Genomic DNA, 18975 nt, shown 5'->3' with positions numbered 1-18975 from the left:
ATGGGATAAACTGGATTCTACTTAAATGGAGATAGGAATGTGACAGTAGATTAGGAACAATTGAATATAAAGGGAAAGAGAACAAACAATAATGGAAGATTCTTAATACAGTGGGAATAGAGACACTTCATGCATAATATCACTAGGCAACAAGCAGTACATGGTCACAAGAATTATGCAAAGTCTTTTGGATAACTCCCATTGGGATCTTCCTTTATTTAATCTTCTCTTGATCATTTAGGCTTAGGAGGGACATTTTAGGCAGCTGTCTGCTGTGCATGGCAGTGGCAGATTTAGGAATAAAATTGTCTCAGATTCCCAGGCCAATGTTTTTCCCCCACACCATACTGTTGTTGTTTAAAAAAAATTGTTTCTAAAAATTATTTTCATTATTTTTTAATTGCTGATTAACTATTTGCTCTGCTCTCCAGTACATTCCACCTGTTAGATCTGGAGCTTCTTTTTGCATATGAAATTCATCTAAGAGGGCTAGCATTTATCACAGTATTTAAGATGCCTCTTGGGATGCTACATACCCTGTCACAGTCCCTGGGTTCCAGTCCCAGCTAGACTTGGTAATTCTAGCTTCCTGTGGATGTGCATCCTGGGAGGCAGTAGACGATCGCCCAAGTACTTCAGTCCCTTCAGTTCCTGTCACCCAGGGATTGAGTACCTGGCTCCTTGCTTTGAACTGGCCCAGTCCCAGATAATGTGGGAATTTGGGGAGTGACACAGCAGATGGGCAATCTATTTCTGTGTCTCTGTATGCCTTCCAAATGATTTTTTAATAAATACATATTTTTTAGAAAAGAAATTAATCTGAGCAACAGGGTTTTCTCTGTGTAGGTGTCCCAAGGAGCCAGTCCTCCTGCTCCTACTGCCCTCCCCCACCCTGCCCTGTACTTTTCAGCACCACTAACTCATAAGAAATTCTGGAAGAAAATAAGGATGATGTTAATATAATGTTTCACTCCCCAAGTTTGACACTGTTTTCACTGGAATCAGTAGTTTAAAGACATTTCTATTGTTCTTAATTCACTGCTTAGTACTGAGACGTAAGAATAGGCTGTCTTTTCCTTTATGATACAAATTTGTATTTATAAATTTCCCAGGAGCAAATGCAATAATAAGCCTTAGACAGAATTTATAAATTCCTCAGGCCAGTGCTGTGGCTTAGTTGGCTAAGCCTCTGCCTGTAGTGCTGCCATCCCATAAGGGCACCAGTTCGTGTCCCAGCTGCTCCTCTTCCGATCCAGCTCCCTGCTAATGGCCTGAGAAAGCAGTGGAAGATGGCCCAAGTGCTTGGGCTCCTGAACCTGCATGAGAAACCTGGGAGAAGGTCCTAATTCCTGGCTTTGATCTGTCCCTGCTCCACCTATTGAGGTCATTTGGGGAGTGAACCTGCAGATGGAAAACCTCTCTGTCTCTCCCTCTCTCCATAACTCTGCCTCTCAAATAAATAAAATCTTTTTAAAAAAAAAAAAGAATTTATAAATCCCTTACTGTTAGTACTCTTTAGACTCAGCCAGCCAGCCTTTGACTACTTCCTCTACCCTTCTTCTAGGATTCGAGTCACCCGTTCAGCTATTCACCTTTTTTCATTACTCAAATTGTGAATTCATTTTTGGATTCTTGACCCTCATACCTTTACTTATTTTTATAAGGCCCCATAAACTTGCTTGATGGCTGTTAACTTACTCTTTATATTTTTCTGTCATAACATTGGCCAAAAAGAGCTCTTGTGTGACATTTTATGAGGTTGTGTTGCTACGGAAACTGCTGGGTTGGAAGCTAGCCTCCATTTTACTATTTTATTATCATCTACTTTCTTACACTTGAAGTATTAAAACCAAAAGTGTCCAATAATTCTGTATTTATCATGTCTAGCCTTACCTTATATTGTGGCAAGCTGCCTTCTAACTGTAATTCCTGAGGGCCAGGTCAAAGGTCCCCACTGGCAGACCTAGCATGGGAAAGGGAGCCACGCAATTAACAGGACACAGAAACCAGAACTTTCTTGATCAACAATTTCCTAATGTCACACTCCCCAAACCTCCAGATAGGTATTTTCATTGACTTTATTTTTTTTAACTTGGCTTTTTGTAAATTTTAAATTTTTTTCTACTTACTTGAAAGATGGTGAGAAATCTCCCATTCTCCGATTCATTTCCCAAATGTCCATAATGGCAGGGACTGGGCCAGGTCCAAGCCAGGAGCCTGGAATGCCATCTGTTGGAGAACTACATACTTGGGCCTTCACCTGCTGCCCAGTAGCAGAAGCTGGAATCATGAGGGGAGCTGGCACTGCTAAAGACATTACTATAGAGGCCGACAAGAACCCATACAAGGATAGCCCTGCCAATTGGCTGCCTCTTCCCTGTTGTCACCTTAAGAAAGAAGGATATGAGGGTGGGAATCTGTAATTCTGAAACACTGAGAATTAAACAAGACTGATGTATCCAAAACAAACTATTTCAATAGAAAGAAACTGAGTTTCCATCATGATTAAATAATAAAAACTTAGTCCTCAACTGAGCACAGTAGACAAAGGCCTATACCTTGCTGCTCACTTACAGTGCCCTAAAGGACCATAGCAGAGTCTTGGGGAATCACACTGGATTCTGCAGAGTCCCATGTAAGCCACCAACATTTCCAGCCTTGGGGATATGATCAGGATTTCCATAATGAAATTTGAAAGCAGGAAGCTGTGAGACTGTATTATAGTAACTCAAAATTTGTTTCTATTAACACTGGAATAAATTTAGGAGCCAGGTAAAAATGCCAAATGCCACTTAACAAATGGGGATTTGTTCCCACTAATCCAGGCATTTCTAATCTCCATCCATGAATTTTGATGGCACATGAGTGCTTTGAAAGGTGAGTGTCAAATTGAGAAGATATACATACATATGGATATGCATCAGAAAGTGTGGGAAATGGAATTAAAAGCTAAGTTTATTTTTGGTGCAAAAAAATTGAAATCCGCACATAGTTTTTTTTCATAATAGGCATTTTCCATGAACTATTTGGAGTCGCCTTGCATGTGTACATTCCAGGACAGAGGTTTTGTAACTTTCATGAGTGTTCCAAAGAGTGAGGGGGTAAAAAGGTTAATTACTTATAGAAAGAGTACTTGAAGTTTGGGGAAGAGGTAAGTTTAGCCAGAGAGATGGGGGTCAGAGCAAGATCTCAGACAGAACATTAGGAAATAAAGCAACTGTAAAACAAATCAGATATCTTAAGAGACCGCTTCGCAAACCAGTGTCACATGAATGGCAGATGGTGTGATAGACTATCATGATGCAAGGTCGTTATTGAAGACTATTGACCTGGGGCTTATGTATGCACTTTATGAGCTACATAAACTCTCTGAAATGGGCTGGGAGATATCCTATGTGTTTGTATATAAGCATACTTCTTATATGCAAAAAAAGTCTTAGCTTTCCCAGAATCTTAGACAGGTCTTTGAACTACACAAGGTTATACCATTTACTATAACTTCTGGCCATGACAATGAATCAGCTTCCTTCCTATATGCATTTCTCATTTTCCCACCTTCATATAATCATACTTCTTCTCTTCCTTTTCTTTCCTTTCCTTTCCTCCTGCTCCCTCTCACTCCTCCCAGTCCCATCCTCTCCCCCCGCCCCACAAAGCAGTAGAGAATAATGCACTGCAGTATTAGTAGGAGAGCTGAGGGGACAAAGTTCAAAGGGGTGATACTAAAGGAATTAACCACCCTTCTGAATGAGGAAGACACTGCCAGCAGGAACACTTCATGGGCTATTTATCATTATAAAGTAGGCAAGAGGAATTGACTCACCCAGTGGGTAATCAGAATTCTAAGCAAGGACCTCATTCCAAGATAATTCAGTGAACAAGATTTAGATAGCACCTGTCTTCATTAGCAGTATAAATATTTCTTTCAAACTTTTTGGAATTAAATACAGAATGAGATCAAGTTTCTCCACTTTCTGAATTATTAGGGCATGATTCTGACCTACTCATGTGGGTGGACCTCTGTCTTCATCATTCCCAGGAACCACTGACAAAGCATGAGCTACTGTATGATATTGGTCACTTTGCCAGGATTTCTATCTTTCACAAAGGAAGCTTTTCTTGGCATCACTGGGAAGTCTCTAGCAACAGAAGTCTGACAGGGCTGCCTCAGAAAAATCTAATTTCAAATGGTGCATATGTGGTACATGCTAAATTTTTTTCCTTTATTTGATTCTCACAAAAGATCTATGATATAAATATTATCATCTCCATTTTATCAGATGATGAAACACTCTTAGAGATGATAAACAAGTTTGACCTGTGGTCATATTCATTTGTTTAAGAGGTAAAATCAATAACTGAAGTCAGCTTTGTCTTGACATGTCATGTGCTTTCCACAAAGCCATATGGCTATTATGACCAAAACATTTCAATGAATTTATTTATAAACATAACAGACTTTCAAAGAGTTATCTTGACTTAGTTTAGTATATTCTTGTTTCAGTAGATTGATTTAAGTGTGATTAAGTTTAGTAACATAATTTGAGCAGAAATATGTTGTGTTTATAATGTAATTTGTATATGTCGCTGTGTGGTTCATACTCTGGCTCAGTAAATATTTTATGAATTAATGAGTAGGTATATATGTTAATCCACTTGAACTTTTATATCAGAATTCCATAGACTAGGCGGCTTAAAACAACAGAGATTGATTTCTCACAGTTGTGAAGGCTGGAAAGCCCAAGATCAAGGCAAGGCAGATTCAATGTACGGTGAGGGCCCACTTTCTGTTTCAGAGAGGGTATCTTCTCACTGTGTCTTCACTTGGTAGAAGGTCACATGGCTTTCTGGAGTCTCTTTTAAAATGACACTAATCCCACTCACCATCTGTGAGAGCCCACTTTCTAATACCATTCCATTGGGTATGGTATTCAACACATGAATTTGGGGGTCACAAATGTTGAATTTCTAGCAATAAGTAAATAAATTCTCAAGAGAATCATGTTTTGACTTTGAAGGTCAATACTCATTAGACAATACAGATATACAGATATAGACATATTTGTTTTGTTCAAATTATCAAGTTACTTAGTCATACCTTACATCCCCTAGCAAAAAGATCAGTTGCATTGAATCAAGAGATACAGTGGGTCAGCATTGTGGAATTGCAGCCATCCCATATCAGAATTCTGGCTGAGTTCTGTCTGCTCTGCTTCTGATCCAGCTTCCTGCTAATGAGCCTGAGAAGGTAGTACATCATGGTCCACGTACTTAGGCCCCTGCCATCTACTAGGGAGATCTGGATGGAGTCCCAGTCTCCTGGCTTCAGCCTGGCCCAGACCTGGCTTTTGTGGGCATTTGGGGAGGGAACCAGCTGATGGAAGATACTTTGTCCACCACCACCCCCCAAAACACACTGTCACTCTGCCTTTCAAATAAATAAATCTTAATAATAACACAAATGGTCACTCAATGGTAAGCTTCATTTTTATGTCTCCTAACTCAAACTCAGTATAGTATCCTCTCCAAAGATAAAATTTTTTAAAGACAGACTAAATATCAAGAAAAAGATTCATGACAGCAATGTGCAGCTTGAATACACAAGAATAAATACCACTTAGGAGGAGTTCCCTCATTTTATCTGAAAAAGATAAGAACCTCTTAATCATTGCCCATTTTTGTAACCTAACCTCTTGTTATAAAAGTAAAACTAGTGGATGCATCTGTCAGGCATTACATTTATTTTTATCACCTTTCAACCAAATGCATGATTTATAGACGTATAACTTCTTGCTAATTTTAGAGTCATTTGATTTTTAGAAGAGTGAAGAATCTGTAATCAGGCTATAAAAGATTCACTACAAATAATTTTTATGCGCCATTATGTCCAGAACGAAATGTTGAACAAACTACCATGAAACAAGCATTTGTAATAGCTGAATAGAGTTACATTGAAAGAATCCAATGGAATCAAGCATTTAATTACAGCTCAATTTGCTTCTATTCATAGCATGCATTTCTTTTTCAATATATAGCTTCTACGTATTGCCCACCAAAAACCACTTAACTCCAAACCAACATTTCCCAGGCATTCTCCTTCCCAAACGCAGACTCACGTGCAGCTGTCTTTTGGACATTTCTACTTGGATATTGAGAGTCAGGGGTGTTGTGTCTGGCTGTGCAGACTGTGCTCTACACAACTTTGGGGATAAGGGGAGCCAGTTACATAGAATATCATTGAAATAGTGCCTCGTGGGGTTGCACAACAGAGCTACCTTGTCCACAAGCAAATCCCATCCAAGTGTAAATTTAACAAATCCTTCCTCCAGAGTGGTTTTATCTTGCCCAGTTCCATTTCCATTGAACTTAACAATGTTGCATTTTGCCTGTTTGCAAGCTTTGAAGTTTGGAAAACTGTCTGACAGCTTCTCCTGTACTTTATATTTAATCAGTGGCTGAGCCAAGTAGATTCTGACCTTCATGATGTCTATCACATTTATTTTCTGCTTCCTTTTCCCATGCGGGAGGGGAGGAAACCTGACTGTTCTCTCATTATGCGGAGTTATAGAATTGCACATTTAAAAGCAATAATGGATTGGATACATCCAGACCAAATCATTCATCTTACAAATGAACTAACCATAGTCAAGAAAAGTTAAGTGACTTGCTGAAGGGTGCATATTATAACAAATTCAGTGACAGAAATAGGATTAGAAAAGGAGTCTCATAGCTCTCTTGATCCAAAATCTTTTCCACTTAACCTGATGTCAAGTCTCCCCTCGGCTTCCAATCCAGCTTTCTACTAATGTTCACCCTGGGAGGGAGCACATGTTGGCTCAAGTACTTGGGTCCCTGCCACACACATGGGAGACCCAGTTGGAGTTCTAAGGTTTTGACATCAGCCTGGCCCAGTCCTGGCTGTTGTAGGCATTTGAGGAGTGAACCAGCAGATAAAAGATCTCTCTAGATAGATAGATAAATAGATAGATAGAACATAATAGATATAGATATGCAGATCTATATCTACATATCATCTATCTTGCAAATAAATTTTTAAAAGAATTCAAGCAGAATAATTTCTAATAAAACAACTAGCCCTTATTTACATGACCCAGGATTATCTCCTCTTTCTCTACTTCAATCCATCCTACATATTTTGGCCACACCAATCTATAAAAAATATTACTTTCATCATAGCCTTTTATGGCTACCCATTATTGTATAAAGAAAGCATGAATTCTATAGCTGTAACCTAATTTTGTATTCCAGTTCAAAAACAGAAAATATATCAATATAATTTTACACATTAATAGACTAAAAGAGAAAATTCTGTTTATTTCAAGCACTTCAGAAAAAAAGTTGAGTTTCAATATTTGTACATAATAAAAAGAAATCCAGTCGTACTCTTAGTCATTTTTCCCAGAGAAATGAAACTTTATCTTCACACAAAAACCTGTGTGCTAATATTTATAGCAGGTTAATTCATCATAGTACCAAATGAGAAACAATCCAGATATCCTTCAATACGTGAATTGCTAAAATATGGTACATCCATACCACGGGATGACACTCAGCAATAAGCAAGAATGAACTATGGATACATGCAAGAACCCAGATCAGGCTTCAGCGAATTATGCTAAATGAAAAATGTCAATTCAAAATGTCACATATGGAGGGCAGGTGTTGTGGCACATCAGGTTAAGCTGTTTCTTGGGATGCTCACGTACCATGTCAGAGTGCCAGTTTGAGTCTTAGCTGTTCCACTTCCAATCTAACTCCCTACTAATGTTCCTATACTCGAGATCATGAGGTTGTTTCAAGAATAACAGACTGGGGCCAGCACTGTGACATAGAGGGTAAAGCCAACGCCTGTGACTCCAGCATCCAACATGGGTGACAGTTTGAGTCCAGGCTGCTCCACTTCCAATCCAACTCCCTGTTAATGGCCTCAGAAAAGCAGAAGATGGCCCAAGTCCTTGGGCCCCTATACCCATGTGGGATACTCAGAAGAATTTCTAGGCTCCTGGCTTTGGCCTGGCCCAGCCTCAGCCATTGAAGCCATTTGGGGAGTGAACCAGCATATGGAAGACCTTTCTCTCTGTCTCTCCTTCTGTCTGTTTGTAACTCTGCCTTTCAAATAAATAGAATAAATCTTTTTTAAAAATAAGAGCCTAAGGAAATAGAATAGGGAAACAAAGAAATGGAATAAAAAGTTAGATTATTTAGGGGTAAGTTTGTGACATAGTGGTAACACATCAATCGGGATGCCTGTATCCCATACTGGATTGTCTAGGTTTCAGTCCTGGCTGTGCTCCCAGTTCCAGCTTCCTGTTAAAGAGCACCTTGGGAGGCAGCAGACAATGTGTCAAGTAGTTGGTTCCCTGCCACCCATGTAGGAGATCCAGACTGAGTTCCCAGATCCTAGCTTTGGCCTGGTTGAGCCCTGGCTGTTGATAGCATTGGGGAAGTGAACCAGATAATGGGACTCCCCCTTCCTTTTTCCCCCCCTCTCTACATTTCAAATAAATAAGGTAAATTATTGAATAGCCAGTGTTGAAAAGCTCAAAGATAATTAGCACCAGATCTAATTCCAAATATGAAGGCACTATAAGTTGTTAAAGATCTGAACGATAAAACTGCAATGATAATAAAAGTCAATATAGGAAGATAACTTTGTGATCTCCAAATTGAAAAAAAAATGGCTTCTCAAGAAAAGTTGAAAAGCATACACCCTAAAATAAAAAAAATTAATTTTATATCATCAAAATTAAGGAGTGTGGGGGCCAGGGTTTAGCCCAGTGACTAAGACTCCTGTTACAACACCTGCTTCCCACAAATGAGCACCTGGGTTTGAGTTGATGGTAGGCTCTTGACTCCAGTTTCCTGAAATTATGTACCCTGAGAGGCAGGGGTGATGCAAGTGACTGGGTTCCTGTCATCCACATGGGAGACCTGGAATGAATTCCTCGCTCTTGGCTTCAGCCTAACCAAGCCTGAGCCATTGCAGACATTTGAGGAGTGAACCAGTTACTCTGTCTGCCTCTCAAATAAATAAACAAGGTTTTTTTTTTCCTCTTTTGTTTTTTTTTTAAAGATTTATTTATTATTTATTTGAGAGGCAGTGTTACAGACAGAGAGAGGGAAAGACAGAGAGAAAGGTCTTCCATCTGCTGGTTCACTCCCCAAATGGCTGCAATGGCTTGAGCTGAGCTGATCTAAAGCCAGGAGCCAGGAGCTTCCTCCAGGTCTCCCACGCAGGTGCAAGGGCCCAAGGACTTGGGCCATCTTCCGCTGCTTTTCCCAGGTGCATTAGCAGGGAGCTGGATGGGAATTGGAGCATCCAGGACTCAAACTCACCCATATGGGATGCCAGCGCTGAGGGCAGAAGCTTAACCTACTATGCAATAGTGCTGCCTCCAAATGTTTGTTTGTTTATTTATTTTTAATTAAAGAGTTCTGTTCAACTAAGAACATCATTGGAAAAATGATTAGATGATGAAATTATAGAAAGAGGCAGGAATTTTGTAATTTCAGAAACAAACAAGGAGGGGGCTAGCATTGTGGCCCAATTGGTTAAGGCAAGGCCTGCCATACCAGCATCCCATATGACTGTGGGTTTGAATCCCAGCTGCTCCATTTCCAATCCAGCTCCCTGCTAATGTGCTTGAGAAAGCAGCAGAGGGTGGCCCAAGTCCCTGGGCCCCTGCCACTGACATGGGAGACTGCTGGATTCCAAGCCTGGCCCAGCCGCAGCTGTTGCAGCCATTTGGAGAGTTCTGGCATTTGAGAAGTGAACCAGAAAATGGATGCTAGCGCTCTCTCTCGCTCTCTCTCTCTCTTTTGCTCTCTGTGCCTCTGCCTTTCACATAAAGTAAACAAAATAAATAAAACAGTGTAGATATTATTTTGCACTACGATGGAACAAAAAAAAAAGGGCAACAGACAAATCCATAAATATACTTGGAGACAACAACTCCTCTCTTAGTTAAAGAAGTATTAGACAGAAAACTCAGAAGGATATTGAAGACTTGAATAACACCATCAGTCAACCGGATAGGTGTGAAATTTATACAGCACACCACCCAACAAGAATGGAATATCTAATCTTTAGAAGTGTTCAGGGGCCAGCGCTGTGGCATAGTGGGTAAAGCCTCCACCTGTGGTGCCAACATCCCATATGGTCACTGGTTTGAGTCCCAGCTGTTCCACTTCTGATCCAGCCCACTGCTATGGCCTGAGAAAGCAGTGAAGATAGCCCAAGTGCTTGAGCCCCTGTACCTGCATAGGGGGCCAGGAAGGTGCTCCCGGCTCCTAGCTTTGGATTGGCTCAGCTCCGGCCATAGTGGCCATTTGGGGAGTGAACCAGAAGATGGAAGATCTCTCTCTCTCTCTCCATCTCTCCCTCTCTATGTAACTCTGCCTCTCAAATAAATAAATAAATCTTTTCAAAAAAGTGTCCATAAAGTATGAAACAGTTGCCAAAGATAGGTCACATTTTGAGCCATTAATCAAACTTTAAAAAATTCAAAAGAATAGAAATCACAGATAATTATACTCTCTGGCAAAATGCAACTAAATTAGAAATCAGTTGTAAAAACTAAAAAGTTCCAAATATCTAGAAATTAAGTAACCCACGAGTCAATTAGGAAGTCTCAAGAAAGCCACAAAAACACTCTCCTAGAATTCATAAGGTAATACAGTATGTTTATATGCTACAAGGTTGATATATATAATTCACTGTTCTTCTATATACCAGCAATGAAAAATTAGATTAAAATTTTTAAAACAGTATAATTCATGATGAAAGCAAGAAACCTAAATAGTGACCAATAACCCTAACAAAATATGTGTAGGACCTATTCACAGATCTCTATAAAACACTGATGAAAGAAATCAAAAAAGCTCTAAACAAATGGAGAGATATATTATGTTCATAGAATAGAATACTCAATATTATTAAAATATCAGCTTTAGCAAAATTAATCTATAGGTAATAGATACTAATAGTAATAACCAATCGAATTCCTAGTATACTTTTTGGTAGGTATCCATACGAAACTCTAAATGTTGTATTTACAGGCAAAGAAACTAAACACCCAACACAATTTTGAAGAACAAGAATAATGATAGAGAATGGACACTCCTTTACTTCCAGACTTATTATAAAGCCATAATAAATGAGACAGGGTCAGGTATTGGCTCAACGGCTTGGGGCCCCAGCATCCCACATAAGAGTGCCTGGTTTGAGTTCTGGCTATTCTAGTTCCAATGTGGACCCAGCCTCCTGCTACTGTGCATTCTGGGAGGCCTCAGATGATGGCTTAAGTTCATGGGTTCCTGCCATCCATGTGCGAAACTCAGATGGAGTTCCAGGATCCCAGCTTTGGCCTGGCCAAGTCCTGGTTTCTGTGGGTATTTGGGGAGTGAACCCGCCGACAAGAGATCTCTAACTCTCTGCTTTTCAAATAAAATTAAAATAAGTAAAAATTAATGGGAGCATCACTCTGGCGTAGCAGGTAAGGCTACTATTCGCAGTGCCAGCTCCCTGTGTGGGCGCTGGTTCGGGTCCCAGATGTTCCACTTCTGATCCAACTCTCTGTTATGGCCTGAGAAAGCAGTGGAAGATGGCCCAAGTCCTTGGGCCCCTGCACCCACATGGGAGACCTGAAAGATGCTCCTGGCTCCTGGCTTTGGATCAGCCCAGCTCCGGCCATTGTGGCCACTTGGGGAGTAAACCAGTGAATGGAAGACGTCTCTCTCTTTATCTCTCTGCCTCTCTGTGGCTCTGCTGTCAAATAAATAATCTTTTAAAATTAATGAAGCCAAATACATAAAAAAAAACACATAAATCCCCACCTGGGAACTCAATACAAGTCTCCCACATGAGTGGCAGGAATCCAATTACTTGAGCCAATCACTGCTGTATCCCAGGGTGCACATTAGCAGGAAGCTAGAGTCAGAAGCTGGAGCCAAGTATCAAATCCAGGTAATAAAATATGGGATGCAGGCATCTTAGCTGGCATTTTAACTGCTAGGCTAAAACACCCACCCTGGATATATATTTTCTATATATATTTTCTTTTTTTGGGAGGATATATGTTTTCATTTCTCTTGGATAAATATATTGAAATGGAATGGCTGTGTTCTTTGGGGGATATGCTTAACTTTCTACAGTACAGGAGAGCTCCAGTTGTTCAACATCCCCTCCAATATTCAGTATAGTTGGTCATTTTAATTTTATACTTTAAAGACAGTGTAGCTGATTGATTTTTGACAAGGATACAAGGATACAAAACCAATTCAGTGAAGGAATAGTCTGGAAAAATTGCATATCCACATGTTAGAAATAAATTCGATACATATTTTTTCTTTACATAAAAATTAACTCAAATGAGAATAAAGAACTAATATAAATTCCAAGACTAAAAATGCCTAGAAGAAAACATCAGAAAAACATTTTTTCTGACCTTCAAATAGGCAAAGTTTTCTCTCATCATCCATAAAAAAATTGACAAATTGTATATAAAATTATAAATTTCTGCTCTTTGAACAACATTGGAGATAATGAGAATAAAAGCCATAGACGGGAAACATTTGCAAATCACATTGCTGATTAAGGATTCATATTAACAATATTATTTTATCAACCATAAGGAAACAAGTGGTCCAGTTTTAAAACAAGATTTGAACAGACACTTCACCACAGAAGATATATGGATAGCAAATACACTCATGAAAAATGATCTACATCATTAATAGTTAAGTAAAGATAAATTAAAATGAGATACTACCACATCCCATTGACTAACCTCAAACATATCCAAATAACATCAAGTGCTGGTGAGAACATTGAACAATACAACTCTCATCCATTGCTGATGTAAATGCAAAATGATAGTCACTCTGGAAAGTTTGGCGATTTCTTAAAAACTTCAATATATAGGCCGGCGCCGCGGCTCACTAGGCTAATCCTCCGCCTAGCGGCGCCGGCACACCGGGTTCTAGTCCCGGTCGGGGCTCCGGATTCTGTCCCGGTTGCCCCTCTTCCAGGCCAGCCCTCTGCTGTGGCCAGGGAGTGCAGTGGAGGATGGCCCAGGTGCTTGGGCCCTGCACCCCATGGGAGACCAGGAAAAGCACCTGGCTCCTGGCTCCTGGCTCCTGCCATCGGATCAGCGCGGTGCGCCGGCCGCAGCGCGCCGGCCGCGGTGGCCATTGGAGGGTGAACCAACGGCAAAGGAAGACCTTTCTCTCTGTCTCTCTCTCTCTCACTGTCCACTCTGCCTGTCAAAAAAATAAAAAAAAAAAAAAAAAACTTCAATATATATCCAACAGGGCTAGCATTGTGGTGCACTGGGTTAAGCTGCCACTTGCAACACCAGCATCTCATATGTGCACCAGTTTGAGTCCTGGCTGCTCCACTTCCAATTAATTCAGCTCCCTGCTAATACACCTGGGAAAACAGCAGAAGATGGCCCAAGTACACCCACATGGGAGACCTGGATGACGCTCCTGGCTCCTTGCCTCAGACTGGCCCAGCCATAGCCATTGCAGCTATTTGGGAAGTGAACAAGGGGATGGAAGATTTCTCCTCCCCTCCCCTCTTTTCCCCTCCCCTCTTCTTCCTCTCCCCCTACCCTATGTGACTTGTAACTCTGCCTTTCAAATAAATAAATGAATCTTTGATATCTACCATATAGCACAGCGATTCCATATGAAGTACAGACACATGCCTTACAGAAACCTATACACAAATTTTCACAGCAGCTTTATTAATCGCCAAAATTTGGAAATACCCCTTCAACTGGCAGACACGATTGTACATCCACATAATGGATGCTATACAGCAACAAAAAAGAACAACTGACACACAAAACAATATGCATGAATGTTTAACATATTATGCTAAGTGAAAGAAATCAGATACCAAAAATCTACATATTATATAATTCCATTGAGTGGACATTCTAGATAAGGCAAATGTGTTGGAATGGAGAAGAACTTGGTAGTTGCTAGGAATCGTAGCTAACAAAAGAGGCTGACTACAAAGCAGCATTGTGTTCTATATCTTATTTGTAGTAGTCGCTACAGCACTCTACACATTGGTCCAAACCCATGAAAATATATATAAAAAAGGGAATTTTGGGACCAGCACTGTGGTGTAGCTGGTAAAGCCACCACCTGTAGTGCTGGCATTCCATATGGGCTCCCGGTTGCTCCACTTCTGATCCAGCTCTCTGCTATATGGCCTGGGAAAGCAGCAGAAGATGGCCCTTGGGCCCCTGCATCTGCATGGGAGACCCAGAAGAAGATTCTGGCTCCAAATCAGCCCAGCTCTGGCCATTGTGGCCAACTGGGGAGTGAACCAGCAGATGGAAGATCTCTCTCTGTGTCTCCTTCTTTCTCTGTGTAACTCTGACCTTCAAATAAATAAATAAATAAATCTTTAAAAACAAACAAAAATGGTGAATTTTACTGTAGATAAATTAAAAAATAGAAAATAATTTTATAAAGGAAAACAGGTAATTCACAAAAAGAATAAATCCAAGTGGCCAATAAACCAATAAAAAGATCTTCAACCTTCCTAATATCAGGAAATGCAAATAAAAAATTGGGAAATAGATTTCTACACACAAGACTTACAAAAATTAAGAAGTCTATCAAGGAATTTGAGAAAAGAGACTTCTAAGCTTCCAGTGGGAGTAGAAATTGATACATTCTGGAGAGCAACTTGGTAATATTTTGTAAAGTCGAAGACATATACAACCTAGTCTTTAGCACTTCTACCTCTTGATTTGTACCTAGAGAAAAACCTAGCACATGTGCACAAGAACACAAGCCAAAGAATGTTAAGTGCAGCATTATTTATAATATCAAATGGAAGTAATTTATGTCAGTCAAAAGGAGAATGTATAAATAAATCTGTGATGTATTGATATAGTGTAATGATGTACAGCATTTAAAATGCATGAACAAAGGCCAAGTGTATCAAATAAATAAATATCAATAGGAAAATGTTGAGTGAATGAAACAAGCAGCACAATAACATGTATGGTATGATATTTATATATAGATTAACAAGTAAAATAATACATCCTGTATACTGATAAATATGTACTTGGCAGTAGTTTAAAAATCTGTGTTGGAATGACAAACACTAAGTTTAGGATAGTGATTACCACTGAAGAGGGATGGAAAGGAATGAGATCTGATCAGGGAGGACCACAAAGAAGTATTCAATTGTATTTGTAATGTATAATATTCCTTTGAAATAAAAAAATATGAAGCAAATGTGCCAAACTGCTGAGAACAGGTTTATTTTTCTATTCACTGCATGCTTCACAAAAAATGCACAAATAGAAAATTATTCCTGTAAAGATTTCCATGCACCATGAAAATCTTCTCCCACAGCAGCAGCTAACAGCAGCTCATTTGCCACTCTATGGGCAACAATGCTGTTACGGCTTACGACATAGACTGCAGAACTTGGGGTCAAATCGTACCTCTACCATGTACAAACTGTATAGACTTAACAAAGTTATGTAATCTCTTTAAACCGCAGTGTCCTTTGATTAATCGGGTTAATATCTACTTCTTTATGTAGTTGTGAGAAATAATGATTTTGTGATAGTCAGTAGTAATAACGACTTCAAAACAGATTTTCTGGTTCATAGGAATCACCAAAAAATGAATCTTTGTTACTGAATCATTTATTATCTATAGGGTAAATTCAAGAAAGACATTGTAGATGATGAGACACTTGATTTGAATCACAAAAGACTTTGAAGAATTAACCAGTTATTCAAGGGATGTCTTATATAAAAAGGACAAAACTGCATGTGGCAGAAGCATCAATGCACTTGATAGAACTTGGGTAGCATTCCTGAACAAAGTCAAACATTTAAGTCTTGTAGTCCTAGTCTCTGACACATATTTCACCTTCAACCTTGGGTGTATCCTTGACAAAGCACAATATAAGTCAAAATACACGTTGGAGATGATGATGAATCAGTTTTGAGATGAGTGGAAAGAATGATGACCTGTGAGAAGCAATAATTTATCTAGACTTGAAAAGATTATGCAGTCAAATGCTAAAAACAGAACCGGAGGGAAATGTGGTGAACGCATCTGAAGATCATCCCCTTTTCCCTTACTTTTATTTCTCCATTTTCCACAATATCTTCATTTTCCAGAGGCACTCTGGAAAACTAGTCTGCTAAAAGCGCATTACTCAAATAGTAAACCTTTAGACAAGATTGATATAACTTATGAAATTACCTTGTTGTTGGGGTTCAATGACTGAGCAACGGACTGGATCACTGCCTGGCTGGTTAAATTACATTCGTAACCAGACTGGAAACTTGTAGGCCTGGCTACATTGTGTTAAGAAACACAGCAATTGAAAATGATTTTAATTCAGTAAAAGCTTGGCTCTTCTCACAGCCAAAAAGTAGAACTGAATTTAAAAAGATTAATGTGCTGGTGCCACATAGTTATATAGCCTAACTGAAATATTTTTTACTTAGAAATTTAAAAAAATAGAATTAAATCGAGAAGATGATAAAATGGCAAAAGGGCCTGTGGGATAATCCTGGGGCCATATCATTGCAACATCATACCCAAGCTCTCTTGCTAATCATATCGTATTAGTAATTGTACATGAGAAGTCTAAGACCAGTTACCAGGAATCAATTCTCTTTTCAATACCTATGTCCTTGGGGAGAAAAGGAGAATCAAAACTCTAAGAGAACTATATATTCAGTGCTGTGAAAGGAACTGACAGTGGAGCCAAGGCAACAGCTTTCTCCTTTGTCCAAACTTCCACAAAGGATAATTTTTTGAATATGTCCAAAATTAATGTGGAGCAAGAAGAAAAATGGCCACTCAAAAGCAAAATGAGTTAAGAGCTCAAGTGAACAGTTGTGTAGCTTGGTTTAGCAAGCACCTCAGCCTCCAAAATGACACAAGGTACAATTGCACAGCTTGGCTTGCCTGGTTCCCAAATACTGCCTGAGTATGTCTGTTTGACCACCCATGAAAATACTCATAGAGCAGTTCTTTCAGAAAAAAGAAAATGGAAATGACTAGTTTCCAGTGAATGGGAAATTTCAGAAAAATCCATTTTAAAGGTTGAGAAATAAATTTAATCAAATATATTATGATTTTTAAAATTTTTTTAACTTTATAGATGGACTTTTATTTAATTCAAGCCTTAAAACATGCTTCCTGCTAGAAATAAGTAGGCAGTTTTCCATTGCAGATGAAAAACAGTAGCACCGAGTTCCCTTGACTCTCTGAGATTACGTGAGAAGGAGTTAGAGCTGGCAGGAAGGGCCTGAGCTCTGGAGAGAACGAGGTGACCTGTGTCCAGAGCCAGCATAGGTCCACAGTGAGACCCTGGCTGCCACCACTGCACTGCTGGGACAGCTTCATCTCCTGCGGGCTGCATATACATTTCCACTGTTGTATTCGCCAGGTCCTGTGAGTCCAGGCACTGACCTCCAGCGGTCAGTGTCACCTCTAAAAATTCCCAGAAGCTTCAGGAAGCAGCAGACACAGCAGGGAGGCAAGGCACACCCCCAGGGCCTTGTCTCTGGCTCAGACAGGAAGCAGCTGCCCTGGATTTGTCAAGTGAGGTGAAGGAGTTCCTACCTTCTCGCAGGTTCAGGGGTATCAGGTTGATCTTCAAGGCACCCTCACCGTCTCTCTTCTGTGAAGTTCAGTATCAGGCAGATGACAACAGGTGGTTGGGGCTATTTAGTGCAGGATCCCAGCCCCGAGTCTTTCCTGAGGGGCTTAGTGGTAGAAGCCCTTCTTGCCCCTGTTCTCATCAATGTTGCAAAAAGAGTGACTTTGCAATGGTCAGGAGCTGTCAGGCTGCAGCCCAGCCTGCTCCTCTGCTTGCCCGCATATCACAAGGTGAAGGTGGATGGTGCCTGAGGCCTAGAAACTGGACGCGATGGGTTCAGATGGTGGCCTTGACGTCGGAGTATGTGACGGATACTGGTGATGGCAATAGAGGAGTATGTTCTGTTCCACTGTGATGACCCCAGCCACGTAGGTGATGTAGGCCAGCAGGTCCTGCAAGAGTGAAGGAGAAGCATGCACCCTAGTTGGTGGTTCCACTCCAGCTTGGGAATGCTTCATTCATATTGTTGAACCTAAAGGCAGTCATTTGAGTATTAGACTAGATCCCCAGAGCCCCTGAAATGAATGTCCAAGAGAATATATAAATATACAAGTTGAGGGTCTTGAGTTGCAACATTTGAATCTGAAATGCTCCAAAATCTGATACATTTTGAGGTCTGCTATGAGGTCACAAGTGGAAAATGTGACACCTGACACCATGTGATGGATGGGTCACAGTCAAAATGCACAAAATAATGTAGAAAATGACCTTCAGGAAATGTGAATAAACTATGTATGAGACATAGATGAAATTCCTGTTTGGAATTGGGTTCCACCTCCAAGATATCTCATGATGGATATCATTATATTCCAAATTCTGAAAAAATCCAGAGTCCTTCCAGTCCCAAGCATTTTAGATAATGAATATTCAACTTGTACAATGTTATCGTGATTTACACTTCATTGCCCATATCTTTAATGGCTCCCCAAGCACTTGGCAAGTATATTCATTAACTTTCATTCCCAATTCTGAAGTGGCCAGAGAAGAAAACAGAAATGGAAACAAGAAATAGACTTTCCCATTCTCTGACTGTGGGCTGGCCTAAGAGGAAGGTGATGGAGCCTCTCTCAGATTTCTCTGGGAGGTTACAAGCAGATGGATAAATCCTTGAGGCCTAGACACTGGGAATCAGAATGTGGGAAAACATTTGAGTAGGGCAATTCTTCATACTTTTAATTAAACAAATCATCTAAATCAAATACAGCTGCCAAAAGAGAATTGCAATCTTGGGAGTAGAGGTTGCCTGTTTTACTTTATTGCCTTACAAGGGAGAGGGACTGGGCGGTGTG

The 18975-nt window shown here is 40.0% G+C and overlaps 1 long non-coding RNA gene across 3 annotated transcripts in view; it reads right to left on the bottom strand.

Moving 5' to 3' along the window:
• Positions 1-18975, bottom strand: part of LOC127484884 (uncharacterized) — a 239703-nt gene that overhangs the window by 103195 nt on the left and 117533 nt on the right. The window contains exon 3 of one of the 3 annotated variants that reach the window (XR_011385377.1): positions 15692-18078. The exons of the other annotated variants lie outside the window; for them this stretch is intronic. This is a non-coding gene — a long non-coding RNA (uncharacterized lncRNA). Of the gene's footprint in view, positions 1-15691; positions 18079-18975 lie in introns of those variants that run through there. 3 annotated transcript variants of the gene reach the window in all.

This window comes from Oryctolagus cuniculus, chromosome X, assembly GCF_964237555.1.
Source record: "Oryctolagus cuniculus chromosome X, mOryCun1.1, whole genome shotgun sequence".
NCBI classification, from domain to species: Eukaryota; Metazoa; Chordata; class Mammalia; order Lagomorpha; family Leporidae; genus Oryctolagus; species Oryctolagus cuniculus.
Note: the sequence above shows the minus strand (reverse complement) of the source record. Positions and strands in the feature narration are given on the sequence as shown.